Source organism: Cavia porcellus, unplaced genomic scaffold (assembly GCF_034190915.1).
Source record: "Cavia porcellus strain 051 isolate PalLab524CR breed Dunkin Hartley unplaced genomic scaffold, mCavPor4.1 scaffold_11, whole genome shotgun sequence".
NCBI classification, from domain to species: Eukaryota; Metazoa; Chordata; class Mammalia; order Rodentia; family Caviidae; genus Cavia; species Cavia porcellus.
The window spans coordinates 16,178,868-16,198,061 of record NW_026947494.1 but is presented as its reverse complement, the minus strand read 5'-3'; the positions used below and the strand labels follow the sequence as shown (position 1 = coordinate 16,198,061).

The window sequence follows — 19,194 nt, the reverse complement described above, 5'->3', positions numbered from 1 at the left end:
AAAATGTGTTTGTCATAATGCCTTCTAAGATATTTTTCTTCTTTATATAAATATGATGGATCGATGAATGGACACATAGATGATTATATAGATGACAGAGAAAGATCAAATTATTGCAGCTTTCTTTCTGCTCACAATATTTTAAAAAATCATATCAGATTTCCTACTTTCCTTTCTCATATTCTAGTTTTACATTCTCCAAACTTAAAGGTCTGTCCTGAACTTTAAATTCTCACATTAAAACTTTGAGACTCATAAGGTCTCTCCAAATCATTTTCTGGAGACTTTTTTTTTTTTTTTTTTTTTTTTTTTTTGTCTAGCTGCCGATTTCTTCTGTCATAGCATTTCTACTTGAATGATCATCCACAATTTCCTCAGCCATTAGTAGGCATTTACATATTTAAATGTGCATTTATTTGGAGTCATATTTATATTTTTCTCCTGCACCATTGTCATTTTCTAACGCTTAAGCATTAGGAATCCAGGAGCCATAACCTTTTGATCATTCACTGCTCTCCACAAGTGAAAATAATATTTGACACATTGCTTGGGTTACACCCTATTTCTTGTTTTCTTAATATTCAAATGGTTTCAAGATCCATGAACTATTTAATTAATTAAACATACTATAAATATGAGTAACAATGATCATAAATACTTTTAATATTATTTAAAAGCCCTACTAAGTAATGCATATTTTAATATTGACTATATGCTAGGCACAGTGTTATTTGTTTGTATCAATTATAATTCTAAAATAGAACTCAGAACTTGAAAAATGGTTAATTGTATCTACCTGAAACAACCGAAGAAACAGTGAATTAAAGAATAAAAGCTAATTGCCTAATCTTAGCAGGTAACTCTGAGATAACTAAAATACTAACTCTTTTTGCAAAAGTCTTTACATTGAAAAATATTAGATGTTCGGACCTTTCAAAACTTTACCCCTTTCAAAATCTATTTACTCACCATTCTTACCTCTGTATAATTTATAACATAATACATAGGTTTTATTTAATTTGTAACTATGTATGCAAGCATATTTGGTATCTTATATATACATGTAATTCTAAATAATATGTATATGCAAGTTTTAAAAGTCTTTCATATTATGTTCCTTTTTTTCCTCTACAGGATTTGAGTGCAACAATATATAAGAAGAAAATATATCACTGAATACCGGTAGAGTAAATTCAAAGGTAAGCTTTATGAAACTGATATATTAAAAATATGTAATAATGCATAGTAATGTTAAAAGTGTCCTGAAGTTTTGGGTACAGTGCCTGTAGCTGTACTGAACTATTTATAGGTTAATGGGGTAAAAAGTCTCACATTAAATATCACCTAGCTCATCATTTTCTCTAATAAGTTGCTGAACATTTTCTCATAGACATACTTTTCAAATATCAGAGACTCAGCAAGGTGGATTGACCATTAAGTTTCCTGAGAGACATTGTAGAAGTTTCATTGGTGACGTTCTATAAAAATAATCATTAACCTTTGTAAAGTAGATTCATATGTAAGGTTTATTAGAACAAAACCTTTATCTTTGGGTGATACTTATAAGCATTGGCTTTGAAAAAATTTAATGGTTGGCAATGATGAAAATATATCACCTATCATTTCAGTGGATGAATAAAATATCTCATAAAATACTTCTCATAATAAAAATGGCTTAAAAGTTAAATTTCTCATTAAAGGTGAAATAATAAATGACATATTAAGGAAAAGAATTATTTTAGCTTACTTAGTGTAAAGCATACTTAATCACACTTACTCTATATAATGCCACACACACACACACACACACACACACACACACACACATACTTCTTATTACTTACACAAATGGAAGTATCGAAGTCAAATTTCAAAACATTCAAAGTCCTTGGAGTAAAAGTTCACGACTTTTGGTTATGTGCTTTTCATCTTTCGAGATGTACCTTAAATGTGAATCTCTTCCTTTATTAATACATACAATGAGGGGCCACAGCAAAAACCAAAGGGCTAGATATTGTCCTCTGTAGAAGCAGTTGTCCAAGTTGCAAAATCAAAGGATCAAAGGTGGACAGTTACTCAGACATTCACAGAGCAAAGCAAGCTGTCCAATGATCTAGTGAAAACTTAGAAATGTGGTCATCTCTGTTACACACTTACACATACAATGATATCCTTTAGAGCACTTTTCCTCACTTTCGCTTTCACAATTTCTATTATACATTTAGATCTATTATTATTTCAGGTTTTTTTTTATTATTTTGTTTACCCTAGAGAGACAATGTGATATTTACAAATTATTTTTTTCATCAACTAATAATTTCTCTGTGTTAATATTTTTCTTCAAAACTATGTATTACCTCTACCCATTTTTCCTTTTTGTCTGCTTTTTTTCTTTCTTTCTTTAAATTAAAAAAAAAGCTTCATTTATTAAAAAAAAAAAAAAGGACACTGCTTTCAGTGATCAGATACAGTTACCACACAGCGGGAGATTCCCAGCTTCCTCCCATCCATCAGGTGTAGTCTCAGTCCTTCTCAGGAGCCTGTATCATTCAAAGTGTGGGAGATTTGAAGCAAGTTTGAACTTTGTATCGTACAGGTTCAGAGTGTATCAATGATGATCTTGTTGTTCTTTAAGTGTGCTATACTTGGGAACAAATGCAAACAGACAATACTGTGTTATAAAATATCTAGTGGCAGGCAGAGCCAATCATCAATCAACCACTTTGTTACAAGAACACAAAGCTTTATTTAGCATCACATGTAAACTATAACAGAGAAAAAACAGTGAGTTTGAGTGTGTACATTCATTTTTAATGCCTATATTGCAAATTTACAATCTTTAAAATTAAAATATTAGTTCTTTATCATATTTCAGTTTATGACTCTATCATTAGCATTATGATTGTTTTGCAGCATTATGTTGAATTGACTCATTGATTCTTCATGTTGTAGCTAAGTTCCATGAAACAACTTCAGAGATGACTATCGTCATACTGGTGAACTTCACAGAATGTATTTTTCCTGAGGTGAAGATTCCTCACATTTTAATCTTATCCAAGTTTCATCATCATATTTCAAATTTATACACAGGAAAAGAACAGGATACCCTTTGCCTATTTAATTAATCTGAATATAATTTTCAGGTTCCACTATTATTAAAACATTTAAAAAATGAAAAAGAAATCTGGGAAAAGAGACTTGATACTAATCATCTTATCATGGTGAAGTCCACCCAGGGATTTATTTGACTTTATACTAAATCTCACTTAATCTTTGGTTCTTCTAATTTATACTTGCAGTATTAATATAAAATATAATGTTTTACAGAGATAATATCTAGAGAATTTAATAAGTGAAGACAGAATTAAGATTAATGACTGAGAAAGAAAATGTTTGCTTGAACATTAGTCATGGTTGTAATTTTTATGTCAGCTTATTCTGTTTTATAAATTCTGGCTTAGAACCAGCAGTTTTTTTAAAGTTAAATATAGACGTATTTCAGAAAGTAAATGTCTACTGTACTTTTATAAGCTTTAGCTATAAAGTTTTCATTTATATTTTCTTCAGAAAGGGATTTTTCAGGAAAGCATTTCTAGTTTAAATTTATATCTGTATGATCTTCAGAGTAGATGTAAGTATATATCTGCATGCATTTTTGAGCAGCTGTAAATTGTATTACAAGTTACCAAATAGTAAACATTTCTATAATTATTAAAAGTACACTGTTTTGTAAACTGTCAAAATGAAAAACACATTTATTTAAATGAAATGAACATAATCCCCAATTTATAGATTCATACTTAGTCTATCGCACATCAATTTTTTATGAATTATTGCTCTTTTTGATAATTTTTGATAACCGGGTAATGCTTACTTTATCGCTTAATATTTATTCTTGTCATTTCTCTTCCTAACAGTGTAAGTACTAATGTCTATTTCCAGCAGTTGATACTAGGATTACGGAGATTCCATATGCTTCGCTATAGGGTAGCACTTTATGTATTTTCCTGCACATTTTTTAATTCAATAAATAAATATTCTCATATTATGTAAAGAAATCAATCAAATGTATTAACTGAGCAAATTTAACCACATAAATTGTTAATTTTATGCTTGTCATATGTAAAAGACTGTAAAATGTTTTAGTCACTAATACTTATTTATGACCTCCAGGAAGTGATTGGTGTTCTTAAATTCATTTACTCCCTAAAATTGCCTAATTAAATTTTTAATTATTTTTGTTCAACAATAAATCTGACATGGTGTGATATTATGACTTTAGTTATTTTACTTTAAATATCGCCATAAAGCAGTTATCATCAGCATTTGTGTACATTTGAGTTCTTAAGAACACAGCGGTAAATCTAGTCCACAATAACGAATAAGCAAGACCAACACGCTTATCTGTGTCGGCTTAACCGGTAGGAACTCTGGTTTCTAGATGCACTGGTGGAGGTCTATGTTCTAGTGACAATGTGGGTTGCATATGTTCTAGTTATAATGGTGGGATGTATATATTCTGTTTCCTAAGAAGTTCAATAGGTCTGCATCCACGCTTCCGTATCACTTGTCCTACGATTTGTGGGTGAGAAAGAGTCCATAGCAAGGGGATTTTGTCTGGCATCTCTGAGATGAATGTTCTCTTGGCATGTAACCCGGTACATCTGTGCGCACGTCTCCACTGGGGTGTAATGTCAAGCTGACTGGTCCTGAGGAAGAATATGATTACATACTTTCTTGCACATTTGTTGATAAACAACATTATTCAACTTGCTTCAAATCAAACATTTATCCTTGTAACTTATTCCACAGTGTCCCTTATATGAAACATGTCTCATAAAGAAACAACCTTAATCCAATCTGCAGTAAATCGATCATCATGGAATTTAAATAGCACCCAAATCTTCCACTTCTCACAAAAATAACCTCATGAAAAACATTTTCTTAATTCAGTGATCATTCACAACATTTTAACTTATATAAATTAATAAAATTACTTAAGTACTTTATTAAATATATTTCTATGTACTTGAAACATTGCAAAGTAAAAAAAAATAATTACTTTAAGGAAAATTTCAATGTGTATATTCAAGTACAATAACTTATTGGAGATAATCATAATTTTTCTAGTAAAACCCTGTTTCTAAATTCTCTACTTTTTTCATTTTGATTAAACTTTTTATCTCTAATCATAATTATTTATATTATATTTATTATAGTAAAGATAAGATGTCTACAGGCTTTGTCTTAAACCTCTAAAATCATTCTCTTCCAAAAAATCCTTCACTTATTATGGAATGCCAAACATTTTTTACCAAGACTGTTGTGTTATAGTTACAATTAAATAATCACTGTAAGGAAATTTGCCTTAGTGTATTTGCATTTATTTTCCTTCATTCTGCCTGTCCTGTTTTACTCTTCTCCATCCTCAGAACTAGTTAACATTATCAGTGCAAGATAGATTAATCAATATTAATCAGACTGAGCGAAGGAAGCAAAGCATTGAAGGGCCAATTTAATAGAGCTTTCCTCCAACAGTGTACAGGTGGTATCAGGCAGCAGCGAGCTGATGGATGGTGTGAAAGGACTACCATGTTTAATCCTGATCCATTAAAAGGAAATAATTTATTTGATTGCCAAAGTATTTATCTTTGTTGTCTGTGAAGAAATGAATTACAATTGATTTTTCTCCAATGAGGGGAGGAGGAAAAGTTTTTCAGGGGCTGAGCTGAGCTCAGGGAAAAAGGCTGAAACTTTGGTAAATAATTAACCAACCATGTGATTTTCCTTGATAAAAGGAAATTTTTCCAAATGCCACTAGTTTAAGTTTATGCATATAAATGTTTCCATGCTCAGTGTAAACCATTTCATGTGATTGGGATACACAATTTCATTTTCTATATTCAATTATCCAATTAAGCAGGAAATGTTCATTATTTTGTTGATGGGAAAACTAAATGTAGATGGATTGTGGTCCTAATGCAAGGAATGTTTGCTCTTAAGCAACAGGAATATGTGATATGGTGTGATTTATTAAAGTATAACGATGGTTAAGGAAATATGATCTTTAAGGCTCTTTGGGTTATTTTTTAAATTATGAATTCATGATTATTTACTTTGAGATTTTTTATCCACATTTTATAGTACAATGCTAAGACATCTACCTCAAATTTCCATAAATTATGTACAAATTTTGTTTAGCATTTTTATACCTAGAGATTTTAAAGTGTTCATGAAAATTTCCATAAATTATGTACAAATTTTGTTTAGCATTTTTATACCTAGAGATTTTAAAGTGTTCATGAAAATTTCCATGAATTTGTTACTAAACAGATTTTAAGCAATAAAAACAAATAGAAAAATACTTGAATAAAATATGGACTACATAGAATATATAGTAGTTTTCCAGCCACATTATGTGATAATTAACAAGCATAAATAACAAAGTTACCCGAATGAGATTTGTGCAAAATAAGAGGGTGTCTTTCTATGTTGTTGATTTGTTTGTTTTTGCAGTTCTGGGGATGAACCCCCACACCTCATGCATTCTAGGCAAGTACTTTACCAAATATTGAAGTGCAGCCAGAAAGATTATTTTATATGTCACTTTCATGAGAAATAATATGCTCTTTACACATGTTTTCTGACTTGTTACACATTTAACTTGATACTTTATAGAATTAACACAAAATCGAACTTTTAAGACACCTGTATAAATGTACCTTCCTTTGTAATTATGCATCTCTTTATGCTCTTTATTAAAACATTCCCAAATTTGCTCTACATCCCCAAATTTGGACATTCTCTGGGTCATTAACCACAAACTCTCATGAGTATGAGGACACTTCACTGTTACGTGTCCTTATTTTACTTAAGTTGTTATAAATGCAAATTACTGATAATAACACTATTGCTGTAGTATTTCCTTCTGATAAATCTGTCCGAAAATGCAGTTAAAATTGTTTATGTGCTTTAACAGTCATTGATAAAGAACGACAGCAAAAAAATGGTAACTCCTTTGAGGCTCAGTCCTCCTCAAAGTTTTTTAAATGCTTTATTTGTGGTGGGGGTTTTAAAGTAATGCAATCTGATTTATATCAAATAATGTTAATTCCAGGAACATAGAGTATGTGCCCTCTAAATGTTCTAAATTACCTAAAGAAGGCATGATTATCCAAATTTTGTCAGAGAATATCTTATTAAACAATTCAATATAGATTAAGTTGCATTCATACGCAGATTTATGAGCTGCAATGTTAGAACTTTTTCTTGTTTCTCAGCTGGACTCTATTGTTTTCGTTTTCTCCTTTGTTCTGATTTCTTTTCCATCTCAATATATAAATTGTTTTGGTAACATTTGTTTTTGAATTCAAATCCAGACATATTTATGGGGATATAAAAATGTTTTAGACCCTCTTTTCTACAGCTTCACCTACTTCAAACTAGAATATATTACTACATAATGCCATCTAGTTCAACTTTATTGAAAAAATGGCGTATCCAGATTGCATGGAGTATCAGTAAAATAGAGTTGAGATCAGTTCTAACATGAGTGCAGATTTTATTTATTAAGTCTGCTTCGCAAGGAGAGAAAAAGCCATTATGTGTAACTGAAGACAAATCGAACAAAATGTCATTTATTTCCGATTTAATGTAAACCCTGCGTACAGGTAAATCATCGAGGGAGAGGGATGCTAAATCAAAATATGAGATCTTTAAGTTTTGAAGTTTCATATCAACTATAGCTTTACACAGACTCAGTGATAAAATCTGATGTGAAAAGACTGAATATATTAAAGCAACATGTGAAGATAAGCTTGTTTCTCTCTGACCTCGATTCAAGGTGCTGTTTTCCTGGATACTTCATCCTACTTCTATGATATTTTCACTAGAAGTAGAGACAAGCACAGGTGAAAAATTGCTTTTCATAGTAAAATAATGCATTATGTGAAATCACATACAGTTCAAAACATTTTTTTTTTAAAATTGGGAGGAATTTTTGAAGACTTAAAATGTCAAGGAACTAGATTAACCTTGCATTTATCTCTTATAAGTAAATTTTATTGCTTTTATTTCCACCAGTTCAAATTAGGAAACTTTATTAATGTCTTGGACTTGTTATCTCAGATAATTTTCTTAAGTATATAAGATATTGATGTTTTCGAAAATCATGGATTGATAAAATTAATTTAAGGATGTTTTCTTGTACTTTCTTGTACATTGTCACAATACTGTGGCCAGTCTTGGGTGTGCTGGCATATAGCCAGAAAACTGAAGAACGGATGACCATTTTGATAATCTTGTAGCAGTGAATACAGAATGTCAAAAATAATTTTTGAACCAAAATAATGTTTTTATGCTTGCACAGTATACAAAATTATATTTCAAATATAAGATTCAATTTCCTTCTGCAAAGATTATTCTATAATTTATAGGTAGTAATTTGGGAATTCTGATACTTACCTGCTGTTTTCAATTATATGTTGAAATTATAATGTGTGTAATATCTATCTTCTGTGTAAATTATAAAAAAATCATATAATGCTCCAAAGTTGTGTAAGGTGTAATAAAATTATAATTGCATATTGTCCAAAGTTTTGAGTTGACATATCAGGGGTCCAGGCTTCATGAATGAAACCCCTGTGTTTTAATTATTTAACTTGTGTGATCTTGGGAAATAAATGTTTATTTCCTGAGATTCTACCTCATGATTTGATAACTAGTGTATGTAGAGGAGTGGGGATTTTCATGTTTCAATCCTTAATCTGAGTCCATTCCATTATAAAGTTTCACCACTCTATTTTACAGTGATGAACATAATTTGGGGCTTGTTGTAATGCTATTATTAACTTAATTCAGAGTTCTTCATTTGGATATGCTTAAATATTTAAGTAAAATTTATTGAAAGATGAAAACACTGTAATTTAAACATTCAGTTTTGAATGAGTTTATTATTATGTGTTGGAAAAATGTAAACATATAATTTGGAAACAAATAGGTATTCCTCTGAAGACAATATCATAAGTAATTACTAATGATTTCATAACTATAACAATTACATCACATTTTTATCATGTCACAAAATATTTTAGGGGATTGCACTTAAACATTTAGAAGGAATCTTAATGACATAAAGTTTGCTATAAAATAAATCATTAAAACTGAGATATGTTGAAATGTTCGAAATTGTTAAATACAGATTATGGAGCAGATGTGATTGCTTGTGAACAGCATTTCTTCACGTGAGTTTGGCAGGAATTATTTTCCTAAATAGGGACCACATTTACCAGGCACCCTTACAGAGACACAGTCCTAGGACCTGAAGGGTAAATAAGAGGGAAACATCTCCCGGGTCCAACCCCAGCCACCTCCTGGACTTGTTTCTCCCTGCTCTTTCCACTATGCAGCTGTCTGAAACGAAGGCAAATGCTCCCCAGGAAGGACTTGGAATCCTTGAAGCACACGTGACCATGCTTGGGCAGATTGGGTCCTAGGTTACTGCCTTGAAGAATACTGCCCCACTGACTTAATCCTTCACCCAGCGCTTTAGAATGAATTACAAGGAAATGGATTGTGTTTGAAATGTTATAAAAATACCATTTATTTACTTTAACTGACTTTATAATAATTCAGTGATGCTTTGCTCATTTCTGGATTTCAGTGAAGAACTTTATTACTTATTGCAAAAAAAAAAAGATTGGTTGAGCAGGAGAAAAGATAAGAAAATGTTTTATTCAAATTTTATAGAATCAAGAATAAGTTCAGTGAGATAATGCAACTGCTTATGGCATTATTTATAAGGTTAACAAATTAACACTTTTCTGATAGCTGCTGTACTTACAGTTTTCTTAGCAGTAAGTTGTAATAAAAAAGTAAATAAACTGGGTAGACAGTTTAATTCCATTATAAAATTACCTTATATCCCTTTAAATCCAAGATTCGTCCAGCAAAAGAATTACATGGAATTATTTTGCATCAAATTTTGAATTTATTTATCCTATATGCGTGTTACTATAGCAAATTTTATCACCTCAACTACTTTTGGTCTAATTTTTCAGAAATCAAATTAACATATATCAAGTGTAGGAACAGTACCTCTGACTTGATGGGAATCTTGGGAACTAGAAATAATTTCTGTTGGTAGTCATTTTCCTTAATAGCTAAGAAGTTTATCTAAAAATTTCTGTGTAGCACAAGTGTACAAAAACACACTTACATTTGCACAGACACAAATATATATTTATACAAATGGACACATATGTACACAGACGTGTACGCTTACACACACATGTACATCATATGTTAGGAACTCTATTCATTTCTGTCTACTTTTAAGAATAACAATATGTAAACAATATGTATATAGACATGAGATTCTATTTCAAAGGGACATCAGACCAGGATTTTAATTCCATTTCTGGCATTTAGTAGTTTAAAGTTAATGAAATTATGCCTCAATAAATCTATTAAAATATTTAAATGGTTAGCTTTGCATTGTTAACTTATTAACAAATAAAAATAAAACTTAAAAAATTTTTAAAGTAGTATGTAATAATTAAGTCAAATAAACTAGAAATCAGAATGTGTTTTTTCTGAAACTTTAAAACATTATCTTCAGACTTCACTGAAAAAAGCCTTGTAAATCAAACACAGCATACATTCAATGAAGATTTACAGATGCTAAATGGATCAAAGTATAAGAGTATAATTAAGGAAAGTATTAAAATTTTGCATTAGTGTCTACATATTATAAATTGCATATAAACATATATAGTACATTCAAATATTGTGACATAACAAATCTCCAAATAACTGCATATGCAGACTTGAATGAAAAATACCCAGTTTTGCAGATTTATGTGGATTAACTAATCTCAGAATTTCAAGCATTAGCTATTTTTAAACATCTATGCATGAAACATTTTTAGCATAGAAAATAAATTCTTCCATAAACCCCATTTTCAGCCTATAACCTCTGTCCTTATGTATTACATCAATTGATTCTTACACATAGTTCAAACAGAAAATCAGAATGTCAATTTTATTGTTGCCCAAACTATTATTTTCTTTTTAGATTTCATAATAAATAAAGTTTAAAGCATTGTCTTGTAAATCTCACAAACTCACACTTTGATGCACATTACGGTTTGATTTTTTCTTTGCTAATGCTAACTATGTATTTTCTCACCTTCTCTTCCTTCTGTGTGCTAAAGAACAGAAGTGATGGTTTTGTGACACAGGGCATTGGACCCAGAGCATTTTCACTGAGTTACAGCTTCAGTCTTTTAATTTATTTTTCAGGTTTTTTTTTTTGTTTGTTTGTTTGTTTGTTTTAAACAGGGTGTCCCTAGTTCCTAAAATGCCCAGGCTAGGCTGAAAATTTTAGTACTTCTACCTCAGTCTCCCAGAGTTTGGGAATTAGAGGCAAGCACACTAAGGACAGTTGATATTTATTTTATATCTCATCTTTTATTGTCACTTTACTTAAAGCTAGCACAATGTAGATTCTGTTTTTCAGGAATTTCATAGGTCTCTAATTTTTCCCTTCACACACCTTTACCTAGTACATATGTGCATCATTATAGTCAGATATCCGTTTCTTAATTTTCATCAAGTAAAAACAAGGTAGTAAAGAGGGAAGGCAACAGAGGAGGACGTATTTGTCTTCACAGGATCACTTGACTCCACATATCTTTGCTTTATTCATGATCATACATGTTTTACATTATCTTTTATCTCAGGAGTATTAATGTTACAGCTTTCAATCTTGGTTGATTATTCTGTTTAAATTTACATTGTACATAAAAGGACAGGTCTACGTTTTTCTGGTAACATTAGTTGCAAAAAGGGCTGGGGATTTAGCTCAGTGGCATAAGTGCCTGTCTTGCAAGCAGGCGGTCATGAGTTCAATCCCTGGTACTGATTAAAAAAAATTGGTTGCAAAAACTATCATTACACCATTTATTGTCTTAGTATGTATGTCAAAATCAATGACTTATTTATGATTGGAAATTCTTGGCTTTCTGTAATATTTCATTGGTGCATTTGCCTGTAATAATCTTAATGCCTCACTGTGTTTTTTAGTATAGGTTTATGAAGACTTGCAATAACATTTTGGATTATACACCAAATCAATTTTGTTCTTAGGTAATAAGTTCATCTGTGAATCCATGTTTCACGATGCATTCTGACTTTAGTATTCTTTTTGGTTTTATTGCATAAACATAGATTGCCTGTATAATTTTGGACTTACTAATAAATGTGAATCTCCTCATCCTTTTATGGATGTTAGAGTAAAAAAATATTGTGTCTTTCATCATTAAATAAAATATTGGTTATTGACACAAATTTCAATTTCTGGAATAAACTTCTAATGTTCTGATATATTGTATTTTCTAAAACCGTATGCATAGAATTTGATTTACTTTCATGTTCTTTGATATCATGGTACACTGTTTTTGTCCTGAGCTTGTTTCAAGTAAGTGCCTGCTTCAGGAATGAAATAAGATGTCTCTCCTTTCATTTCCTTTGAACTCATGCAGTTTCTTTGATTTCTTCTTAAAATTGGAAATAATTATCTAGCAAAACCACATACATTAAATTGAAAAAAAAATCAGTTTGTCTCACAGGACTGTAGTGTCTTAAATTTCTCAATTTCTCCTTTGTGAACCTTGAGAGTTGATTTCACTTGTAGAATCTGTCCACTTATTCTAAGTTGTTCAAATCATTACCAGGAATGTTTTTCTAAAATACCTTTATTGTCCTTTTAAAAATTAGTGATGTCATTTCTCATTATGCATTGGTATTTCACAACTTATATCTTCTTTCTCTTAGTAATAAAATTGCAGTTGTGAAGAAAATCTTAAAATTTGCTTTATCTCTTTCAAAATAATACTTTATGCGTATAATTTAAGTTGAGTTTTTCTTTTGTATTTTAAGCACATTTTTCCTTTGCCCTATAATTGGAAATTTCCTGACAAGAAATCTATTGCTATTCTTATATTTGTCCTTCTTGAATTTCTGAGTCTACTTCATCCAGCTGTTCATAGAGTTATCTTTATCATATGTCTTTTCTGCAATAGCATCATATAAGTCTGTGGCTTGTCCTACACTCTGCTTCCTGATGGTGAGGCAGGCAGGAAACTCACCCAAGATGTAATTCTCTCCATGTTTCTGTAGCACTGATTTAATAACATTACATTTGGGATATCTAAGCCTTTTTGTCCCTCTTCTATTCTTTGGTGACGATAATTATATGGACAGAAATTTATTGGCACTGCTTTTACAGGAGTTTGTTTGTTTGTTTGTTTTGTTTTTAATATTTGCTTCCTCTCTGAGTCTCCTTTAAGGGTTTATTGGTTCAGACCGATATCACTTGTTGACATAGGTGAAGGGTGTAAGTTACAAGTGGTGACTTCTGAGTGTTCTAGAAGCTAAGAAGCTGTCATCAGTTATGGTTTCTCTTAGAGATTGTTTGCCAGTTTACAGATGGTCTCCTTTCCGTTATACTCTCACGTGAATGATGGAAAACAAACCGTGGGTGTAAGTCCATATTTCCTCTTATGGCAGAATGTATCTCATTCAGGGAAAGATATGATCAGTAGGCCAGAATGAACTATTTTGAGAAAGCAGCTTTTAGAGTAAAATGATGAATGATATGAAAAACTATATTGTGTAGATATGGTAGAAGCTATATAAAAACAAGATGGAGAAAATGTTCAGAGGGGAAATGGATAAGATTTAGTCCTTGTGTTTATTGGCTCCTTGAAGAATCCTCCATATAATCTGGCTACATTGATTTCTTCTAATTGAATACACTTATGAGTTTATGGTCAGCTAGTGGGTTAAATGCAGGTTGGATGGTGGAAGATCTCTATGATTGAGACTCCCCCTTGGGTTAGACCTTACATTGGACTTGGGGAGAGACAGTGACAAACAGATACATGCACAGAGAAAAAGATGTAAGACAAGAATGTAAAGAGAGAGAAAAAGAGAAAGGGAAGGTGGAGAAGGAAATAGAGGAGAAAAAAACAGGAGTGATAGGAGTTAAATGTGCTAAGTCCTAAGTCGAAATGAACACACATCACTTTCACCAGTTATGTGCAGTACATCATGAATCATGGAACAAAAAGATACATAACAGATCTGATTTACAAAATTAATAGGTAGGTTTTATTTTTATTGGGAATAATGTCGCATTAAACTGTGAGTCAGTGATTCAACAAGGAATATAAATTTTATTTATTTTTTGCGATCTATCTTGACTAAGAATTTTCATAGGTAACATTAATGGTACAATAACAAGACATTAGAACACCAAGCTTAAATGGAGTGAGCATACTAAAATCTATTCCTGTAGCAATATTAAAAACTATGCCTAATGCAATCTTGGAGTCTCTAACGTATGTATTCTTTTCTCCTGAAAAATATAGTTGTCTCTGTGACAACAGTATTTCTGTAAAATAGGTCCACTACCTAAAACAAAAAGAGCAAAAAATCACTAAAAATGAGAAAGATATTCAAGATTTTTCAACAGCTACAAAATAATATCAAGTACTTCAAATCACAGATTTTATTTTTACTTTTATTCAAAAATATCTTCTTCCCATCATTGCAAGAAGTATCCACGTGGTGTTTTTATCAAGTTAATTTTTGTAAGTACAATAGAAATAGACTCCATCCGTTTTGATAAAGTGATGCTGCAAAATAAATAAGATACTAAATGCTAAAAGTAGCAACAAAGGAAAAGCAGTTTGAAATTACCCAGAGTATTGACAAATTGCAAAAAATTAGGTCCAACTCCTAAGCTTAAAAATAATTTTGATGGAACTTTGACAAAACCCAAATACCTATAATTTAATATTCATTATCCACTGATAGCCTTTCTTTCGTTTCTTTTTCACAAAACATAGCTATACAGGCATGATAGTTACACTTATTTCATATTAATAGGTTTAGCTTATGCTTATTTCAGGATCTCATTGCCTGAGGATTTACAAGGAAGTCAACAAAGTAATGAAACATATGCATCATTTGGAACACTAAGAAAAAGTATGAAATGTAGTTCTCATATTGCCTCTTTGTTCTAGCCCATCTGTAAGCGATGGCTACCTCGAGAGCCTTTATGCATAAAAATTAAATAAAAACAATTTAAAATTAATTTTAATTTTTATTTTTCACAACAATAAATGTTTTGTGTTTGTGTTTGTTTAACAAACCCTCCTCAGAAAATGTATGTATATTAAACTAATGCATTATCATTATTACTCATTGGATTCTAGTATCTGTTCTTTATAAATCTATCGGTATGCTTTAACTATTACTTTAATATTAGCTTTTATAACACTAGAAATACATTATATTTTTAATACTACCATGTATTCATTAACTTCATATCCAATAATGATGAAAGACAAGATCATCATCATTATTATTATGAAATATTAGTCTGAAAATCAGAGAAAATGATTGCATTACCATGTAGCTTTGTAATTTTCACAAGCTATACAAGTTCCCTTGACCTATTTCAGACTATAAATGATAAAAATTTCAATTGATCTACTGAACCTAGAGCCTACTTTCTTCAGACTTCTGTAAGTTCGTAGAATTTGATCCTTCAGTTACCACTAGGGGGAATTAAAACCATGAACACTCGATTTTAATATTTTTGAAAGATTACATAATTGTGAAATTCGTGGTTTCTTTTCTAATTTTGATTCACATATTGCAGGAAAGTTGTTGTGCTGATAAAAAACTATTTCAAAATATAACCATAACGAGAATAAGACCCACTTCTATGCTTTTCCATTATCAAGAGACCACCTCAGGATCACCAGGCAAGCATTTTGCTGGTCTCTGTGTTCTGACCTCCTGTAAAGAGCACTGTGTGATCATTTCACATACATGACATTTCTTCAACATCCGGACCTTCCCAACCTCCTTTCTCTGTATACATTGTTGAGTCGCATGATAATCATCAAGATGATTCCCCAACAATCATTTCTGGTACATTCTTTCTTCTTTCTTCTTTCTTCTATTTGTTGATAGAAATAAGGTAAATTTTCACATGACATGCCATTTTAACAGTGTGTAACATAAAATAAGACAATGTATTCCAGGAAACAAACTAGAAAGACAAGCGAATTCAAGTAAGATGCAATGTCTCTGCAAATAATAATATTCATAAAATGCGGAGGAGAAAAGGAGGAAAGCCAGGTATATATGATACAAAGACGTGGGTGTGACATGGGTTAAACAAGATGGTCACCAGTTAACATAGAAAACTAGAGTTTATTTGTTACCAAAAAGATGATATAAACAGAAGGACATACTTGTAGTAGGAATTTCAGCTTTTCTAATCCATGAGGTATTGATACAAATCACAATCTAGTTCCCTCTTGAGAGAATTTTTTTTTTTATTTTGAAAATGTACTTTTCAGTGTTATCAGGCCATATCGATCAATTCTATTTCTTTATGTACCAAAAAACCTAAGTGAATATTGTCATTGTGCATCTCAAATTCCCTGACTTTAGACTCATGATCTTAGTGTTCTATACTGTTGAACAAAGAATTATGTGCATCCAATTATTAGAAAAAGCATAAATGGAAAATATTATTTCAAGTGAATGGAACGCAACACATCTGGGATCACAGAGGATTTTACCGTCTAGTGAATTTTGGAAAAAATCCTCAGTTTAGTTTCTCATTCTAAACAAACACATGAATATGACTAATACTCCAATTAAAACTAAGTAAATAGATATTTATGAGCACAATATCTGTGAACTAACCAAACTACAACCTCATTTGGAGGTAAGTAATGCCAACAACATACCCTAATATGCAGAATAGTGTGGAAAATAAATAATAGAAATAAAACCATAATCAAATTATTAATTTACAATGCTCCTCTCAAAACAGAATATTGTACACTATATGAGGAATAAACAAGACTTTTACCAGTGTGGGCTTTTTTCCCAGAAATAGAAGCACAAAAAAACATATATAACTAAGGAGGTTAAAAAAAAGATTATATTTCAAGAAGACACTTGAAGAGAAAAACAATACTCTTACTGAATTTGAAAAGAAACGTTTTGTTTAAATGTGTTAATAAATTTTACAGACTATATTAGTGTATCATCAAGAGGAAATAAGTAAGAATTCTGATGTAGGAAAATAACTCAATAAAATTAATAATTCTAAAACATAATGTGCACATAAGTACCACAATCTACCAGTAATGAACCAAGTGTTCTTTCTTTGCCTTGTAAAGTAGTTCAAAATCTCTGGTTATGAATCAATAGTCAGGTGAGGAAATTTTCCCAATGTGCTAATCATAATGAGTAAATGTTTGTAGGTTTTGAGACTCTGTAATGATTGGGAATATTCAATGAAACAGAACATTACATTTCTTTGTTAATTTTAATGTGAAGTCTATGACATAGTTACAAAACACTCTCACTGGTTTCAGTAAACATATGATCCATAATTCAGAGTAAGCATTTTAATAAACAATGAGATATTCTATACTCATTCATAAAATTACAGATTCAAAATCTTTAGAATCTTTTCATGTGACCCAGTGACATTCTCTTCCATATCTCCTTTGGCATCTTAACAAAGACTAAAAATGAAGTGGTAAAGATACACATTTAGGGCTGGGATTTAGCTCAGCGGCATAAGCACCTGCCTTGCAAGCAAGCAGTCGTGAGTGAGTTCAATTCCTGGTACCCGTAAAAAGGAAAAAAAAAAAAAAAAAAAAGATACACATTTGGAAAACAAAAATTAAAAAAGAATGAATCAGACAATTTATCAGCCTCTGTGTGGAGCCCCACACAAGTATCCATTGACTTAATCTACTAGAAGTACATGACATACATTACAGTCAAACTCACTCTGTTACTGTGGAAAGCTTGTCCATTCTTCTCCTTGAGAATGGCATGTGCTTGGTACGCACTGGATTTGCCACAAAATACTATTTCATAGCCATAAAATGCAATGTTAAGAGAAAGGTGAGCATGAAAAAATCACAGTGCGGTACCTTGAGAAGTGGCAGGAAATGACATGCAGGGGTTGATGCTTGTGGCAGAGAAGATAAGAAATCTGCAGACAGATGCGGGTCTGAGAATGTCTGTGTTTGCCTGCTGGGCCAGATAGAAGAGATCTCATGTATTCTAATGTGATGGGAAGAGCCTGGTGGCGAAGAAGTTGAGCTGAAAGCAATGCGGAACCACTACTTTGTCTTTCCGAGGTGAAAGTGAAAATGGCTTACTATACAGCAGAATGATCAACCTCAGAAGACTATAGAGCAACAGAAAGGTGGTGGTAGACATGGCTGATGTTCTGTGAGTGTGAGGGATGATTTTTGGGCCTCAGAGTCTTTGTTACCTTTATGAACCAAAGTCTCATCCTGTGTTGCTTCCATGTGAGACCTTGAGGACAGGGGTGGTATCTATTTCATGCCTTCCTCACACTCTGCCCTACTAAACAAGTTATCTTTGTTCTGGTTCACATCTCTTTCCTCAGGTATCTCCTACACTCAAGCAAAAGATTGCTCTTTCTCTGTCTCTCTCTGTCTCTCTCTCTCTCTCTCTCTCTCTCTCTCTCTCTCTCTCTCTCTTCCTACAGCAAATACCCTCTATCCTGGGGTTTCTGTTTGTGTAGTGTTTGACTTCATCAGAAATTCCAAAGAACAATTACAATGTCAAAATTCTCCTGGAGAAACTCAAGCACCCAGTTTCAAGTTTGTCCCAGCTCCTGCTCCTGCTCCTGCTTTTGCAAGAGCACTCATGAAACCCCCGTTCAATCTTCTGGTTGGCTTCTTTTCATTTTTACAAATAGTACTTAGGCTAGGAGTTTGCAAACCATAGAGTATAATCACCATGTGACTGAGTCTATGCACATGGTGGTATCATCAGGCTATAGCTAACGTGTGTGTCAACAGGAGTGCTATTCCTTTTATCTGTTATTTTGTTGACATGACATGGAAAGTTGATTATTCCCTTTTGTATCCACTCATTCAACAAGTACTGTATTCATTAAGAAACTGCTTCGCTAAAGCATTCTTCCAAGGCTTAAGGGTACAGATTGTTCCTGTGCAAAGATAGGAAGTTTGTACTTTGAAGAACAAACAGTATGTCATATTAGGAGATAAAAGCTATAGGGAAAAGGTGACATGACAAGGAAGACAGACA

General features: G+C 31.8%; 1 protein-coding gene across 1 annotated transcript in view; it reads left to right on the top strand.

Moving 5' to 3' along the window:
• The first annotated feature begins 1,150 nt into the window (after positions 1-1,150).
• Cdh18 (cadherin 18) overlaps positions 1,151-19,194 on the top strand; it is a 582,140-nt gene continuing 564,096 nt past the window's right edge. The window contains exon 1 of the mRNA XM_063258009.1: positions 1,151-1,199. The gene's annotated coding sequence lies outside the window, so the exon portion shown is untranslated. The remainder of the gene's footprint in view (positions 1,200-19,194) is intronic.